We start from the raw sequence: 17,503 nt of genomic DNA on the forward strand, positions 1-17,503 counted from the left end.
TTACTGAACGACCATCCACAGGCAGACCGTACTGAGGCACGTGAGGCTAGCACAGAGGCCACTGGACACACAGACCAGCGAATGCGCCGCTGCGATCCACATGGGACCTGTTACAAAGCTCTGATCTGCAAACATGCGCAGACAGGAGTCCTAACGGCCTCTCCCAAGCCCTTGGAGCATCAGTGCACCACGGGGCACACGACCCCCCAGCAGCCACTGGGCTCACAGTGGACGCGATCCTCCCACACGGGGATGGTGAGACCTCGAGGGCTGTGCCTGCGGCATCTCCAGGAGCAGGTGGAGGGGCCCGTGGCTTCCTCGTCACACCTTTCTAATGGGGCAACGGCTGTGTGGGCTTTGGGTGACCTCCCACACCTCTGGGCTCCTGGCTGTCCAGACCCCTTTCCCTCTCTGCTGTCTCCGAGGGCCAGCTCCACCTGAGTGACCTGCAAAATGGAAGCACCCGGGCAGGGGAGCCAGCCGCAGCCCAGGAGCGTAACTCAGATCATTAAGGCCTGACTGGAATTGCAGACTCCCAACGACGGAGACTAAGTCCAGCAACAGCCCTCCTTCCCTTCCGTCAGCGTCGCACAGCACCGCTACACACCGCCTCACCGCTCTGCGTTTATTCCCACATCCCACGCCTGTAGACCCCAGACTGGAAACAGCCGGAAGGCCGGGACTGGTGCGTTTTCATTCTTGTTCCTGGAGCGGCGAACAGGAAGCTCCCACATAATGGGTCCAGCCGTGTGGCCCGGACGATGGGCGGACTCGAAAGAGCATGTGCTCAAATGGGCACACTTCTTCTGTATTCAACCTGCCTGTAGGATCCAGAAAAGCAGCCGTGCTTGTGCTAAAGGAGAAGAACCTGAGAGAAGATGTCCACGTGGCAGGTCCCAAGTCCCCCAGCGGCAGATCTAGAGCTGGGAGCCGGGTTCCCTTCTGGGTTTACCTTCTCCTTTGACCCACACACACGACGGCTGGGCCTCACTTCCCGCAGAAACAGCTGTAAGGATGTCCGGGCCCCACGGCCTGAGGAGGACACCGTCAGCCCCACCTCCACGTCCCGGCTCTGCCCGCGCTTCTCCCTCCCCACAGAGCTCACGTTCTCCCCGAGACCCCATGCCCGTCACTCCCAAGGTCAGGGTGGGCCCGGCATTCAACCTGTCCTGCAGGACGTGGCTGCGAATGCTTCCCACAGTCGTCACCAGCAGCCCCCAGCACAAACCTCCACTGCTGCTCTGGGGGGTCCAGACCCTTTCACGTCGTCCAGGACACCAGCTGTGTCCTTCCCACTTCCCAGCACCCCTTCCTGTGTCCTAGAAACCATCTACATGCACAAGCACAGTCACACGTGCACACACACGCACAACTACCGCACAGCACACATACCAACGTGCTACCGTCGGGCAGGAATACCAGGTTTGGCTCATACGGACTGAGCCTACAGTGGTACAGATGGAACCCAAAACTCAGAAGGAATGTCAAATAAAAAATTAACTCAGAGGCAGTGCCTGCAGAGAGAGGCTGTTCAGAGTGTGGTATCTGAAGGCATTGCGCATCCTGTCTACAAACACAGGCTTTAATCAGCACGACGTGGGCCTCTCTGTGGGGAAGTGTGAGACTGGGCTGGCTTCTCGCACTCCTGCTGCAGACTCACTGGCACATTTATGAACACACCCGCAGACAGACTTGCACTGAGCTTCGTTCAGCGAGGGGCAACCTCCATGGGCAGGACTGCTGCCTCTGTGGAGTGGAGATGGCAGGACACTCAGGAGAGGACCTGGAGGCAGCTGCTGACGAGGAGCGTGCTCAGACATGCAAGGTCAGGCCCCGGGAGGCAGATCCAGGACCAGGACCCGGACCGCAGCGTGCGGCTCCAGGGACCCGTCACCAAAGGCCGTCACGAGCCCAGAGCAGCTCTTTCTGAGAAAGGGGCTTATGCTGAACTTGGTATTTAGAACAAAAACTATTTCAGTTTACATCAAAAAGTACAATTCTGATCCATTTAGACTCATATGTAAAACTCACACTGACGTACAATATCACAGCTAATTCATCAAGCCCACCACCTTGCCAGTTCTGCCAGTTAGTCGTCTTGGAGATGAGGCTGCATCTGCCCAGCTTCTCCCACAACGAGAAAACAGCCGAACTAAATTTCAAGGAGGATAAAGCTTTCCAGGTAAAGGCTACGGAAAGGACGGTGAGAGCTTCAACAAGCTAAACACAGTATTTAAACTATGTTAAACATTTAAAACGTCAGCTAATGAAAGCAAACAGGATTCAACAGAGATCTGAAACAAATCACGTGCTGCTCTATTGTGCCATCTGAGCCAGAGGATGCTGTCAGAAATAAGCTCAACTTCTGCTCAAATTGCTAAAAAAGATAAAGTCAGGAACACAACCAAATTGGAGATAATTAAGCATTCCAACTCAAAATTATAATTTTATTCTAATCACTTCCTTCTATGAAACACTCATTTTTCTGACAAACTGACATCAGTGAGCCAGAGATAACTATCTGCTGAACGCCACAGTCTGCCGTCCTCGGGACATAGCTGAGCAGAGCTGAACACAGCCCAGAGACAGGCACGGGAGGGGCCAAAGGAGCACAGGCCGAGCCGGACAGGCGAGGGCGAGAGGCCCCCGTCCCAGCCTGGCAGTCCTCGTGTCACAGCCGTCCTGGTCCTTTAAGTCACTGAACACGTTCTTTCACACGTTACTTGGAAATAAAGTAGTAAGTCAACTTCTTCAGAACTAAAGTCTGGTGTTTGCCATTCAGAAACAAAACAATTAAAAGCAAAACATGAACAGAGACAAAGCTTGCCCACACCGGCCTGCCCACACCGGGACCTGCCCATGGAGGCGGGTGGCAGCATCCTCACTCTGGTACCTCGGTCCCGGCCACGCCGGTCCAGCGGGATCCTGTGGTGCCCGTGAAATAAGTCTGATGCAAACCCATCTCCCCACCCCAACTGCCAGTTCCCGGGCTGCTCGCCGCATCCTCTCCGGGCTGGTCGCTGCTTCCCAGTGACTGGTCTCAGGCTTCGACCCTTGTCCCCAACACGGTTCTTCAAGTTGTCGCCAGGGGGAGCCTGAAAGCACCGTCCACAGGACACCTCTCCTCTGAACAAGATCTCGGGGTTTCCTTCCTCTCACGGCCAGCGAGGCCCACGCCCCGACCTCTGCCTCCTCTGGTCTCCTGGCCTCCTGCTCGACTGGGGTAGCCCGAGCGCATGGCCCGGGGTCTTCCCACTCCCTCTTCCTCTCCTGGTCCCGCAGAATCCCATGTGCGCCCTCTCCACCTCCTCTAGGTCATGGCTGAAGTGTAGCCTCAACAGGCCGTGCCAAACAGCCTGGCTCAGGGCTCCTGGTCTCTCTTCTCTGCCTTGCTTTTCTCCCTGGAACCCATCAGAACTCGTGCCTCTTGCCAAAAAAATGGAGGTCCCACGACAGGGGATCTTGTCCACCATGCTAGCTGCCAGATTCCCAGCCCTACAGCAGAACCCACACGACCTTGAGGCACAGGAGACATTTCCCAAATGAATGAAACAGGAATGCTACCCCCAACCCAATAAATTTATCTACGCACTCATGCAATTCCAATAAGAATCCCATGAAGAAGATTTTGGAATTTAGCATTATAGTTCTAAAGTTGTATTCTGTGAAATAAGATCAGTACTGAGGGGGGAATGGATCCACAACATATTAAACCCATCACAATTTTGCATTCCTACTGCTGAACAGTCATGTCCATGAGCCAAAAGGGAGGATCCAGAAAGAGTTTCGAATTACATGAGGATTTATTACATCATTGGAGAAAAAACAGTCAAAAAAAATCTTAAGATCTTTGCTTAGTGATCTTGCTAACTATAAACGATTCCCATACTTAACTGTATTTCAAGAACAATCTCAGAGCATCCATGATTGTCAAACATAGAAAAACAAAATAAATAAAAGTGTGTGAAGACAATATCAGTGTGTGCGAACAGTACTGGTTAGCTTAACTCAAAAGTCAGAAATTCTCGAGAAAAGGATTCATGGAATTCACTAAATGGAAATATAAAACTTTTCTATGACAAAAATTGCATATATAAAAATATGGGCATACAGAAGACACCAGGTTAACAGAAATAGTCTTACAGATAAAAAGGGAAAAGTGGGCATCCTATAAAAACTAAGAACATGAAAAGTAATTCCAGAAAGAAGGAACAAAATGAAGAACAAATTTGAAAAGCTATGCCAACTCACAAGTAACCCCACGTCTCTCAGTTACCACCATAGCAATGTACGGTTTTTAAACCATTAGGTAAGCGAGGGTTTGAAAGAACGCCCGTGCGCGGAATCACCGAGGACATGCAGCAGTAGGCGGCCCCACGCACGCGGCGGGTGTAGGCGCAGCCACCCCATCGGGGGCACGTTCAGGAACAGATGGGAACCCTGGCTGTGGTTGGTCTCACACGTGGCATTCCTACTCCAGGGACTCATCCTACAGTACAATCAGACGGGCGCCCTGAGAGTTACGGGCCACACTGCCTTCTTCCCTCCGTATTTCTAAAGTGCGCTCTAAGCTGACATGGCACTGAGGGCTACTGAGAACCTAGTCCTGCGTCTGTTGGCACGAAGAACGTCCAAAGACATGGGCGCCAGCAGAGCAGGAGAGCATGGCGGCGCCCAAAACACAAACATTAAGCTTGCAGAGAAATATAAATGCAAAGAGATGCAAGGAGAAAATTTAGAATGAGAGGGCTTAAACATAATATTTCACATAAACGTCTACAACTGTTAATCATGAGCACGCATCATTTATCATTGATTGTTTAAATCTGTCAAGTTGCTCCAGTTTCATTCAGTCCAGACATTTACTGCTAAAGTGGATTGCCCTTCCTATGCTCTAAGGACGCAGGCGGCAGTCTTCTGACTAATTTAAAAACATCACAAATAATAAATTTAACCACTGTACAGCTTTTAAACTTATTTGTGCAAACGAGCGCATCTCTGCTCAAGTCATTCACTGGAGTGTTTGGTGGAAGCATAGCATACTGACGCTTCCCACGCATTCCAACAAGATGGACTCCTTGACAAAAATAAACAGAAAAACAGAGCACACGTAAATATCACACAACTTCCCTCTCACCAAGTATTTATAGCAGTTCTACTAGTCAAAGAAGGTGAGGAAAATGTGTGCAGGTGATTATGATGCATTTCCCTTGTTTATTCAGAAATAAGCCTGTTTTCTTCACTGAATTCTTGACCTAAATTGATTAAAGAATGAATATCAAGTGCTGAAAGAAATGTAAAGACAAAGATGTATGAAGATGCACAGAAGGGAGACAGTCCAGCGGCATAACTTTCTAGTCTACTCAGCAAGATGGGGAGAGAAGGAAGGCACGGAATTTCAATTCAGTCCAGTTCTCAGCAACGGTACTTTGTAATCAGGAATTCTAAACTTCTAACACTGTATCTTTTCTCTTGGTGTACTAGTTCTATCAAATATACGAAATATTCCCCAAAAGACTGTAGACAGTCTATATATTCAAGGTGTAACTGACATCACGAGGTTAGCACACTTTGATCAATTGCTTTTGTAACACATAAAAAATGAAGCGATCCTAGGGAGAAGTAGAGTGATGTCACAGAACAAGCATCAGGTGACATCAAAACTAACTCCAGTTCTGTCACATGCTGGCTATACACATTTGGAAAATCCATCTTACTTGTCTGAGCCTCCATTCCCTGATCTGGGAAATCACACAATTCCAGCTCTCCTTTGATGACAGAATGAGTAACTGAGACAGTATCTGTGAAGGTCCTAACAGATAACCTGTCACAAACAGCAGAAGGTGAGCGCAATCGAGTGCTTTTTCTGGTAGGTTATCTTTTTACACTATTTACATATCAATAAAAATTAAACCATTTTTCATACAAGAAAGAAAAATAAACTTGTTAGTCCAGCAGCATATCACACAGCATGAAAGAATCAAGAGGTACTCTATCAGCAAAGTGACCTGAGTGAGGAAAATCCACTCCCAGTGGTAGACAGACACAGTGCCAGGCAATTCAGATGAGAAGGAAAAAAAGACAGCCAGGCAGTATTCCACTAAAAGTACCCTGAAACCACCACTGCTTGCCTCCTAGGGTTAAGTAAAAGTAGAAACTTCATGAATTCATTTTATACCCATGAAAAAAAGCTTTTCATTGGATAAACAGATAATATTATCCCCACAAAAGTAAGAGTCTGACTTTTAAAGTCATAAAACGGCATTCTTGTGAAAGCTGGACTTTCTGCTGAGATCTGCTGGTGAGTGACACCTCAGTCCAGGCATCACCACGCCGTTCATAGTGTAGGATCACGGCCTAGTCACTGCATCCCAGATACCCAAACACGGCGCCCGGGACAGGCTGGGGGTTTAACAAACACTTTTAACTTAAAAAATACACGTATAAAATACATATTCAACTAACAACGCTCATCTGACCTATTTTTCTTAGTTATATGACTTTTGGCAAGAATTACTCTTCTCTGGACATTGGTTTTGGCATCTATATTTGGAGATAATTGGATCTCTGTGATCCATTCTGTATACTAATATGTGATTCTGTGATTATTTTACTCATTTTGGTTTAAAATGACATTATCTGATTCTTTGACCAACACGGCAATGTAATACAGCATTAAGGAGGATGAGATATATAGAAGTGATTCAGAAACTTCAAGGTGCCATATACATGAAAGGGATACATTCTCCACATTGTTTCTCTTAGGACGTTCTTGCTTAAATAGACTTTTTTAAAAAGCAGCACCTATTATAATAATCGCTTTATTTAAGTTCTGCTAAATCAGGATTTGCAATCATTTCACCTGAGCTGCTTTAAAATTTACACTTCACTTACTCTTAGGAAAAAGTTTCCTGAGAAATTATAATGCGTGTAAAATTGTAGGGCCATGTTTGACATTAGACACAGAGTAAGCTTCAAAGCCTTTAGGATGTTTGCAGGTTAAATGCAACTAATTACAAAATAGTCTTATCTATTCAGTTCCAAAGAACTAAAATGTCCATTACTTGACAATACTCTTATCAAGTTTCCCAAAGTTTAGCGTACTTCTCCCCAAAACATAAAGACCATGCTTTACTCCACCTCCACACAACTATTTCCCCTTCTTCTTTCAAGTTTCCCAGGATTGAGTTCCTTTTACCAAATGTAACTTGGTATATTTAGGCCAAAAACAATGTCAATGGGGAAAAATATCCCTCATCAAAGCTAACCCAGTCACAGTGCGTTACAGTTTATACAGCGCTATTGGACACGTGTTATTCCCGTTGGCGTGCCCCATGCTAAACGGGAAGTGTGCCCATCCCTGTTGCCGACGACGTCTATTTAAATGACTGTGTCCAAGGTGAAGTGCACAGAAGTACTGCACGTGTGATACACACGATGCGTGATGAGAATGTCCTCGGGTACCACAGCTGCCCAGAGCCAGCATCCTTGCACCTTGTCTGCCTTCCCGGGGCTGCCACAGGCAGGCAGTCTCCTCCACGTGCTGGATCTCAGTGCCATCCCCACTCAAGGTGCCCTCCAGCGATGTGCCACACTCTCACAGCACGCCTGACCCATGGTATCACCAACACGGCATTTTAAATCCAATCTTAAAAATGTGCTCTAGACTCCACTCACCCCCCCGTGACCGTCCCACTTGGCTCATCTAGAAGAGAAGCTCCTAGAGAAAGTTATGTAAGCATACGGTCTCCATAGTCCTTACTTCTACTTTCACAAAACAGGCTCTTCCCCAACAACTGCCTCTGGACTGCTCTTCCCGAGCTCCCGGAGCGCCATGTTGTTACAAATGAGTCAATGCCCGGGCCACATCCTCTTGGCCCAGCACGACCAGGCGTGGCTCTTCCCTGCCTCCCCTCTCAGACACTTCCCCAAGCTTCCACGCAACCACCGTCTTTCCTCCCACTTCGCAGCCCCCTTTGTTGATCCCTTCACGTCTTGCACCTCATTGATAGGATCCACCGGGGCTCAGAACCTGGCCCCCTCCTCTCCTCTCCCAAAAATAACCCCTCAGTGATCTCGCCCAATCTCATGGCTCTAAATATGAGGAATGTTCTCGTGACCTGCAAATTTGCATCTCCAGCTAACATCTCTCTCTCAGTCTGAGAGGTGTGCATTCAGTTGTCTCCCAACATCTCCGCTTGGGCAGCCCACAGATATCTCAAGCTGCAGGTGGTCCACACTGAACTCCTGAACCTGTTCCCTCACACCTGCTCCACCTTCAGCCTTCCTCCTCACATTTGAGGCTAACTCCATCCTTCCAATTGTCTGGGTTAACAACCGTTCGGTCAGCCTGATCCCTTTATTTCTCTCACAGTACACTCAGAACCCATGAGGAAATTCTGCTTGTTTTACCATCAAAATGTATGCAGATTCCCACACGGCCACATGCTGGCCTGAGCCGCAGTCACCTCCAAGCTGGACAAATAGAAAGCCCCATGAAATCTCCCCAATTCTACCTCTGTCCCTCTATTCTCCACAAAGATGCCAGCGATGTTTTCTAAAGCACGACGTCGGGTCCTATGACTTCCTGCTTACAACTTCCCAGGGGCTCATGAATTCACCAGGAAAGAAGCTAATGTCTGACAGGCCCCCGGCTCCCAGAGTCCATGCTGTCTGACTTCACTCTACTCTCATCCCGGCTCACTGATGTTGCCCCAAAGCTCCAGCCACAGCCAGAGCCCTAACACCCCTGCCTATCCCAGAGATGGCCACCTGGCTAGATCTCTCACCTCCGACTCCTCCTCAGATTCTGCCTCTCAGCGAGGCCTCCCACCTGGAGTTGGCCACATGGCGAGGCCAAGGGCTTGTCCTCTTCATGGCTCAGTCTGCCCAGGACTTCTGAGCCCCAATGCATGGAGTTAGGTTCCAACCCAAAGTTAGGGAATAGTCCACAGGGGACCACCTCACTTCTGACACCAACTGCTCGTCCAGGTTCCCAGAGCCTCGCTCAGCTTTGATGAATGGCTGGAAGGATGCGCAGAGCTCAGTGGAAGCTGTTGTCCTCATGGTCATGGTTTACTACAGGGAAAGGATTCAGATTGAAATCAGCCCAAGGAAGAGATGCCCAGGGCCTCTCAGGGGGTCCCTAAAGTGGAGCTGCTGTGTCTTCAGGAGGCATCACCCCCTACGTCGACGGTGACAGCACACAGGGACAGCTGCCAACCCGGGGAGCTCACCCCAGCCTCCCTCCGGGTCCAGCAGATTCACTGGGGCTCCATTATGTAGGCATGACAGACGGATCACCAGACCATGAACCCGAGGGGCCCACCATGCGTGACCTCATCAGGATAAACTATCAGATGTGGTCCATGCACCAGGAGTGACAAAGACGTTCCTAATGCTCAGGAAAAACAATCCCGGGGCGGGGACAAAGGCCAGGCCTCTCTTTGGGCACGGCCAGATCTCTCACTGCACACTCCCAAGCGCTCTTTAAAGCCTGGTGCAGCCCAGCTCCAGCCCACGCCTCAGAGGCCCCATTTGCTCTGGTTTTATTTTTCCAGCGCACTTTTCAGCATTTATTTATAACGTAATTTTCTTATTTAATAAGCTACTGTTTACTGTCTGTCTCTCCCCACCACACTGTGGGCTGCAAAAGGCCACGGATCGTTCCTGAGACCACATATGGAGTCCTGGTGCCTGGAACAGGTTCACCACGTGGTCGGGGCACAATAAATATCTGAAAATAAGGTCAGCTGTGAAGAATTTGAAAACATCATCATTGAAACACACATGACGGCAGAACACAAGCCAATGAACCAGACATCTTTTTTACCCAGGTGCTTTCAACGTGCTTTTTACAATATAAATACCGTGGAAAGTGCAGTAAATGATGCAGCTTCAAAGAGCCAATGACGGGAGTTTGTTTACAGACTCTGAGCGTGAATGTGGGCCACTGATGGGCAAGACAGTGCTGGTTTTATGGACTAATTTTGGTGTCAGGGCCCCTGCTGTGTCACCCTGTAAACTGCTGGATGCAGGTGAGATATTTTTCTTTCGTGAGCCTGAGTTTCCTCTTGTAAAATGAGGCTAAGATTGCAATAGTAATAATAACGACAGTAGCATACACTATGTCAGAAACTCTGTTAAGAAGTTTACAAACGCTGCCTCATTTAAGTTTCACCAGAAGCCAAGTAAAGTTTTCTTAAAAATCCCCATTTTGCAGAGGAGTGAATTAAAGCTTCGAGAAGTCACAGGACTTGGATAAAGTCGTAACTCAGAAGGGAGTTAGGATTTGGGCTTACATCCGTTTGCTGGGGAGCTATGCTTTTAACAATCGCACCATCTGGTCCACCTGTCAGAACTGCTGTAAAGATTTAAGTAGACACAACAGGGGAAAACCGTCTGCACGGCCCACCCAGGCTCTCAGCCAGCGCAGAGCAGTCCCCACACCTGATTCCTGCCCACTGATCACCAGCATCGCTTAATCGGTACTGACTTTAACGCAAAAAGTCCCACACTTGCAACTGGCTTTCCTCCAAAGGTCCCCTGTCATCTCCCAGCAGTGTGGTAACTGCAGGGGCCTGTGTGCATTCGTGAGTGTGTGCCTTTGTGAGTGTGCATTCATAAGTGTGTGCATTCGTGTGTGCATTTGTGAGTGTGTGCATGTGTTTGTGTGTAGAGACTGTGGGAAGAACCAACAAGTAAGTGGCCAGCGGGGACTCAGCTGTGAGCAGTGAGCTCCGGAATTTCAGGCCAAGATGCTCGAGAAGCCAGACTTCCCAGTGAAAGGCCTGGAGCTGGGTGACTAAGAAGCCATCTGTTTTCCAGCCTTAGTGATGGACCTTTTTTTTTTCATAGTCAATGCTCACTGCTTTAGACCAGGATTTCAATGAGATTAAAGGTCTGTTTCACAGACAGGGCGGATGATTCTGGGACTTAAATGAGAAGACGAGACAATGATTTTCCACTCATATAAAAACACGCCCAGGTTACTTAGTGCCCATCTCACACATTCGGGCATAGTCGTCTGTGTTCAGCTTGTGGTAAAGCAATGCAGTCTTCCTGTGGGGATGGACCTTTATGCATTACCTTTTTGTTAAGATATTTAGCATTTTATAAAATATCGACAATAAACTCAAACATAGATATGTTTTCATGATTAGCTAATAACCACTTTCCCACCTTAACGCTTTTACAGCATGTTCCTCATTGCAATTATAAAACAGACACGACACTGATAAAGGTCGTAAAGATATTATTATAAATTCTGCCTTTTAAAATACACAGTTTGGGGCCCGGCCTGGTGGCGCAGTGGTTAAGTTCGCACATTCTGCCTCAGCGGCCTGGAGTTGCCGGTTTGGATCCCGGGTGCGGACATGGCACCGCTTGTCAAGCCATGCTGTGGCCAGCACCCCACGAATAAAGCAGAGGAAGATGGGCATGGATGTCAGCTCAGGGACAGTCTTCCTCAGCAAAAAGAGGAGGATTGGCAGCAGATGTTAGCTCAGGGCTAATCTTCCTCAAAAAGAAAAAAATTAAAATACACAGTTTGCTCCAGTCTTCTACCTGGAAGCTTTGCTGTAAGCAGCCCCAAGGTAAAACACGGGCCCTCTCCAGTGAGGGCAGCGGCCGGCAATGGTGAAGTTTAGGGACAGACAGCTGGGTCTCAAGCCCATGAGCCTGACGACTAGCAAGTGAGCTGAGCATTTTGTCTAATTACTGTAAACACAGCACGTCACTGCCCACTGGACAGGACTGATGATCGTCATCCACATGCAGCTCCGAATGAGAAAAATAAAATCATCAACTTCTGTGTCATGCGATTCATCAGTACTTCTGGTATAAGAATTAAAGGTAAATGGTGTGCATTTTTAAGCAGTTGTGGAAACAATTTTCCTTATGAATATTGGAACTAAAATCTGGTAGTAGATAAATGCATAAAAAATGACAAAATATAAAATGGCTATGAAAACTAGCACATCTGTCTAATTGCTATTGTTTTTTTGTTCGTTTTTTGGTGAAGAAGACTGGCCTTGAGCTAACATCTGTGCCCATCTTCCTCTATTTTACATGAGATGCTGCCACAGCATGGCTTGATGAGCAGCGCTAGGTCTGCACCCAGCATCCGAGCCTGTGAACCCTGAGCTGCCAAAGCAAATCGCTCAAATTTAACCACTATGCCACCAGGCCAGCCCCTTACTATTGTTTTTAATGTTTCTGATTTTTTACAGCATTTTAAAACTAATATATTTAGACTAAGAATATAAGAAAACAACACGCAGTGATAGATCCAGGGCTGGCAATTACAGTAACACATCTTAACACCTGCTGATTCCTCTCCTCCCCGGGCTGCAAGGTCCTGGATGCGGAAACGTGTCCATTTGCACCGTGTTTCTGTGGCCTGTTGAGTGTGTGGAAAATGAAGAGCACTCAAAAGTGAGATGAATATTTTACTCTTTCTACAGTGAGTGGGAAACTCAACTTGCAGGAAAACTATCTTTGAAAAGAAGGCCTGCACGTGCATTCTGGGCTCGTCGCTGCGTGGGAACCCTGGGAAGGCTGACGGCTCCTCCCTGGTTTCCCTCCCTTGTCACCGGTGCCCGGCCACTCCTGGAAAGTTGCACCAGGATCACTGCCAGCGGGATTAGGGGAATCTTACTTCTCAGCAGAAGCAAGGATGGGCCAGGTTTATAAAGCGGCCTTAACCACCCGAGGACAGACTCGCCCAAGAACCCGTGATGCAGGTGCGGCCTCCTCTGTTTGGGGGTCAGGGCCTCACCTGTGGAAGCGCCACCCCCACCCGGGCTCCAGCCCTGCTGGGCAAGGGGGTCGCCATCAGACGTCTGGTGGGAGCCTGGACGTGTGTGTTAAACCCCATACAGGGACTCATGTGCTCCGAGCTGAGGCAGGAAGTCTTTCTGAAACCCTTTTTCTCTCATCCTGTCTGTCTCTCAGGTGTGTTTCTTGTAAACAGCGTACGGCTGGGTCCTGCCCTGACGCAGCTTTTCACCTGCAGTCAGCCTTCCTCCCCTGGGAGGCAGTCGTGCACGTGGTGGGATTGTTCCCGCCAAGTTTGGTCTTGGTTTCCTCTGTGGCCGTCTGCACTTCATTCCTCTGCTCCCTCTTTCCTGCCTTCTTCACACAAATTCAGTATTTGTCAGTGTTCCATTGCATCACTTTTTAAAAAAATTAACCCTGTGGCTTTAAGTGTTTTCTCTAGAGGTGAGCATATACATCTTCACTGCCACCAGCTACCAGCAAATAGCATCGCTTCGTGAGCAGTGTAAGCATCTTACAAGAATGGAATTCCATGAGCTCCCTGGTCCTCTGTGATGGTGACATGGCCAACGTCCACGTGTGCCACAAACCTGCAACATATCGCTTCACATTTCTATACGATATGTATCTTAATTTATACTTATGTTTCAATACCTTATGAAACTTAAGTTACTTACGGATACATAAAGACATACGATAATTAAATATGATACATATATATGTAACTATATACAGATACATAAAATGGGCATTTTTTTATATCACCTCATTCCAATGATCAAATTCAGGAAGCGTATCCTTGACACCTGACTGGCAAGGTTTTGAGAATTTACCCTCCTTGCAAGAATAACAAATTAGCCACAATTTCATGGATGCTGGCAGAAAACAGGAGATATTCCGCTTTGGAAGCACTTCGTTCATTGGTTAATCATGTAAATTAGCATACTTACACTATTATTGATGTAAATCATCACTGGGAAATATTATTGTGTTAACTTTTAAAATGGCTGATTTAATGTGAACCCTAATTTCAATGATTCAGGTTATCTCTGACTGTTTTCCTAACTCAATTTCTTCAACTGGAAATGTACCTTCTATGAAAATTCATAAAATATATCAGTTCAACCTCAGATAATGTAAGAAATGTGATATTATTGCCTACTTGTCCGGGTATGAGATTTATTCATTGTGTGGGGTTGGTTAATGCATCGCCTCCGGGCACGCACAAGGTCACCAACGTGACGCAGCCGAGCTCACACAGACGCCTGTCCAGACTCACTCGTCAGCATCAGCATCCCATTTGGGACACACCTCACACCCTGATAGGAAGACAGACAGAGACCACAATGGGGATGAGGTGTCCCCTCACAAATCCTTCAACACTCAATCCAAGTGAAGTCTGCACCCCAAATTCCCACGCCCTCTTACAAACATAACTAGAGTCAGAGAATTAAAAACGCTGGGCCCTAGAAGAATTCAGCACTTCCTGGGCATCATGAGGGTTCCCTCCAAAGATCTTCAAGGAAATGAGTGACGGCCGTGCAAGGGTCTGGGCACCAAGGCTGAGTCAATTCAACGAGACAGCGGCCATGTGACCACCACAGAGGGCCAGGGAGGTCACAGAACTCTATTCCTTTAAGAATCTTACACTGCTCACGAAGCGATGCTATTTGCTGGTAGCTGGTGGCAGTGAAGATGTATATGCTCACCTCTAGAGAAAACACTTAAAGCCACAGGGTTAATTTTTTTTAAAAAGTGATGCAATGGAACACTGACAAATACTGAATTTGTGTGAAGAAGGCAGGAAAGAGGGAGCAGAGGAATGAAGTGCAGACGGCCACAGAGGAAACCAAGACCAAACTTGGCGGGAACAATCCCACCACGTGCACGACTGCCTCCCAGGGGAGGAAGGCTGACTGCAGGTGAAAAGCTGCGTCAGGGCAGGACCCAGCCGTACGCTGTTTACAAGAAACACACCTGAGAGACAGACAGGATGAGAGAAAAAGGGTTTCAGAAAGACTTCCTGCCTCAGCTCGGAGCACATGAGTCCTTGCGTGGGGTTTTACACACAAGTCCAGGCTCCCACCAGACGTCTGATGGCGACGCCCCCAGCAGGGCTGGAGCCCGGGTGGGGGTGGCGCTTCCACAGGTGAGGCCCTGACCCCCAAACAGAGGAGGCCGCACCTGCATCGCGGGTTCCTGGGTGAGTCTGTCCTCCTGTGGTTAAGGCTGCTTTGTAAACCTGGCCCATCCTTGCTTCTGCTGAGAAGTAAGATTCCCCTAATCCTGCTGGCAGTGACCCTGGTGCAACTCTCCAGGAGTGTGTCTATCTGGCTGAAACAAGTCTGTCAATAGGAACAACTAATGAGAGAAGAATAGCAGGTGCCAGAATCGTTAAATGTTCTCCAGAATGAAGGTGAGACTTCACCACAGGAGTTCAGTCAATCACTTCATCCCAAGCCTTTGGCTCAGAGCCAACAACAACATACACAGATGGCAAATTTCCTCTTCAGTGACATAAAGAAATGAGACCAGCCTCAGGTCACAACCCAGGACACTGAGCAAAAACAAGGAAGGACCCTGGCACTGGCCCACAATTCCTCCAACGTGAAGAAGGATGCACATTTCCCTAAATTTAAGCTCATGCTCCTGAAAGGCCACCTAATGATCTGTGATCAGAACGACGACATCTGGGGATTGTAGGCTGAGCAGAATGCAGGTGAAAGCCCTGTGGAGACACTTCCATGGGAACCAGAGAGGAGGAAGGCTAGAAATGCAAATAAATGGCGCTGGGAGGATGGAGTAAACACATGAAGGAAAAGGAGAGTGGATCCCTACTTAATCCAGATGTACTGAAGACTAAACTGAGAAGTTTAAAATAAATATCTTCCTGATTGCTGGGTTTAGAAAGGCTTTCCTAACAGAGCCCAGAAAGCAAAACCATGTGGGTAAAGATGGGCAAATACAATGACTGTCCCATGTTCTATGCGTCCCAGGACCCCAGTGATCCACCCAAGGAAACCCTGGGAGGAGGCACCTGCAACGACACGGCAGGAAGAGCCCGTGTCCCAACACTGAACAGGTGTGGGCGCCTCTGCAAGACAAACACAGGATGCATGCTTCCTCTCTACATGGGCCGCTGTACATACACGTTAGGATTTGCCTGACAAAAGGTCTTTTTTCTGCAAGCCTCTAAATTTGAATTAACATTAGCTTCCACTGAAAATCCACCCACCTCACTTGACTGAGAGATGACAGAAAAAGCGAAGTGAACACGAAGCAAACTCAGGAATCACAGCTTCTTTGACCGGGCCCGCGCTCTGTCACACGGGCGCGTTTCTGGAGCCTCATCGGGATCAAGTCAAGGGTGGAACGAGGAGGAGAACCTGGTTCACCTGCTGCCTACACTGCCATTAGGCTTTCAGCCTCGTTAGAAATGACGCTTTCCATCACATCTTCTGAAAGCTTTCCTGCCATCAGGTATGATATTCGTTTTAAAGAAAAGCATCTAACTATTTTAATTTAGAACACAAACAAGGGAAATTCGTACTTCAGGAAACAGCGTTTCCTCATCATCCGTAGATTAAGGCAGTGGATAGATTGATGTGGATTTTGGCAACAGCAGAGAGAAAATCCACATCCACAGGGATCCCCTGAACTCCTCGAAGCTGTGGGACCCTGAGGCCAGAAAAATGCAAAAAGGTTCCAAGGAGCCACAGGGAGAGGCTGGGAGTAAGGGGGGGAGGGTGAAGAAGGGAAGAGAGACAGAGAAAGGCTGAGGCTGGAATCTCAGGAGAGGGAAGCGGCTCTCAAACTGGCTGCCCAAAAGACCACCTGCTAAGCTGCAGAGACCACTGGTGCCCGGGCCCCGCAGAGTCTGGCTTCACAGGGAAGGGTGAGGGATTCACAAACTCCCCGGGGGGTCCTACTGGGCAGAAAGGTTTGCAAACAGCGGGGGAGGATTGAGAATGGGAGGACACAGAAGCCAGAGAGGCTTGGGGAGGCTGTTAGAAATGAACCATGGGGAAAAGGGACCAGAGAGGTCACGTGATCCGCACAAGGGCAAGCCCTGGAGAGCAGATGTGGGGTAAGAATCGGCCATCTGATTCCAACGGCCTAACACTGGACGCTTCAGACGCAGAGTGTCTCATCTTCCAGAGCCAGAAGGAACTGAGAAATGAAGAGTCTGCGCCAAAGGACAGGCCCTCACCAACTGCCTACGCAAAGATGCAGAGGCTGAAGGGGTACCCCAGGCTTCTCCAGGAGACCAGCAACGCAGCCTGGATCCCAGAGACGCGGCTGCCCAGGAAAGACAGAGGGTGCAGCCCTCTCTTTACCAAGCCCTGTGATGAATTACATATTGAATTGCAACATGGTGTTCAGAAGCAGGGCTTATATTTTCCCAAAATCCAGGAAAACGCCATGGGTTAAGTTTTTTAAACTTCCGTTTTAAAATTTGATTAGAGTCAAACTTTAATCAGCAACACTGACCGTGTAACTGCCATTCAGATGTCTGGTCTAAGTGCTTGATTCTGCCATTCCAATAAACGTACAGCCATCAGAGACAACAAGCAGGATCTGTCAGTGATGACCTACTTAGGATGCATTTTTTAAGGGGAAAAAGACAGGACGTCAAGCTGCTGAACGATTTCTATTTCTGCAAAAATAGACCACTAACATGAGTCACAAAGATCACAAGACTCACCAAAACAGCACAACATTTGAA

At 48.2% G+C, this 17,503-nt stretch overlaps 1 protein-coding gene across 5 annotated transcripts in view; it reads right to left on the minus strand.

The window, feature by feature from the left end:
- Positions 1–17,503, minus strand: part of SNTG2 (syntrophin gamma 2) — a 346,458-nt gene that overhangs the window by 247,576 nt on the left and 81,379 nt on the right. The gene's annotated exons all lie outside the window — the stretch shown is intronic.

The sequence above is a fragment of the Equus asinus genome, chromosome 6 (assembly GCF_041296235.1).
Source record: "Equus asinus isolate D_3611 breed Donkey chromosome 6, EquAss-T2T_v2, whole genome shotgun sequence".
NCBI classification, from domain to species: domain Eukaryota; kingdom Metazoa; phylum Chordata; class Mammalia; order Perissodactyla; family Equidae; genus Equus; species Equus asinus.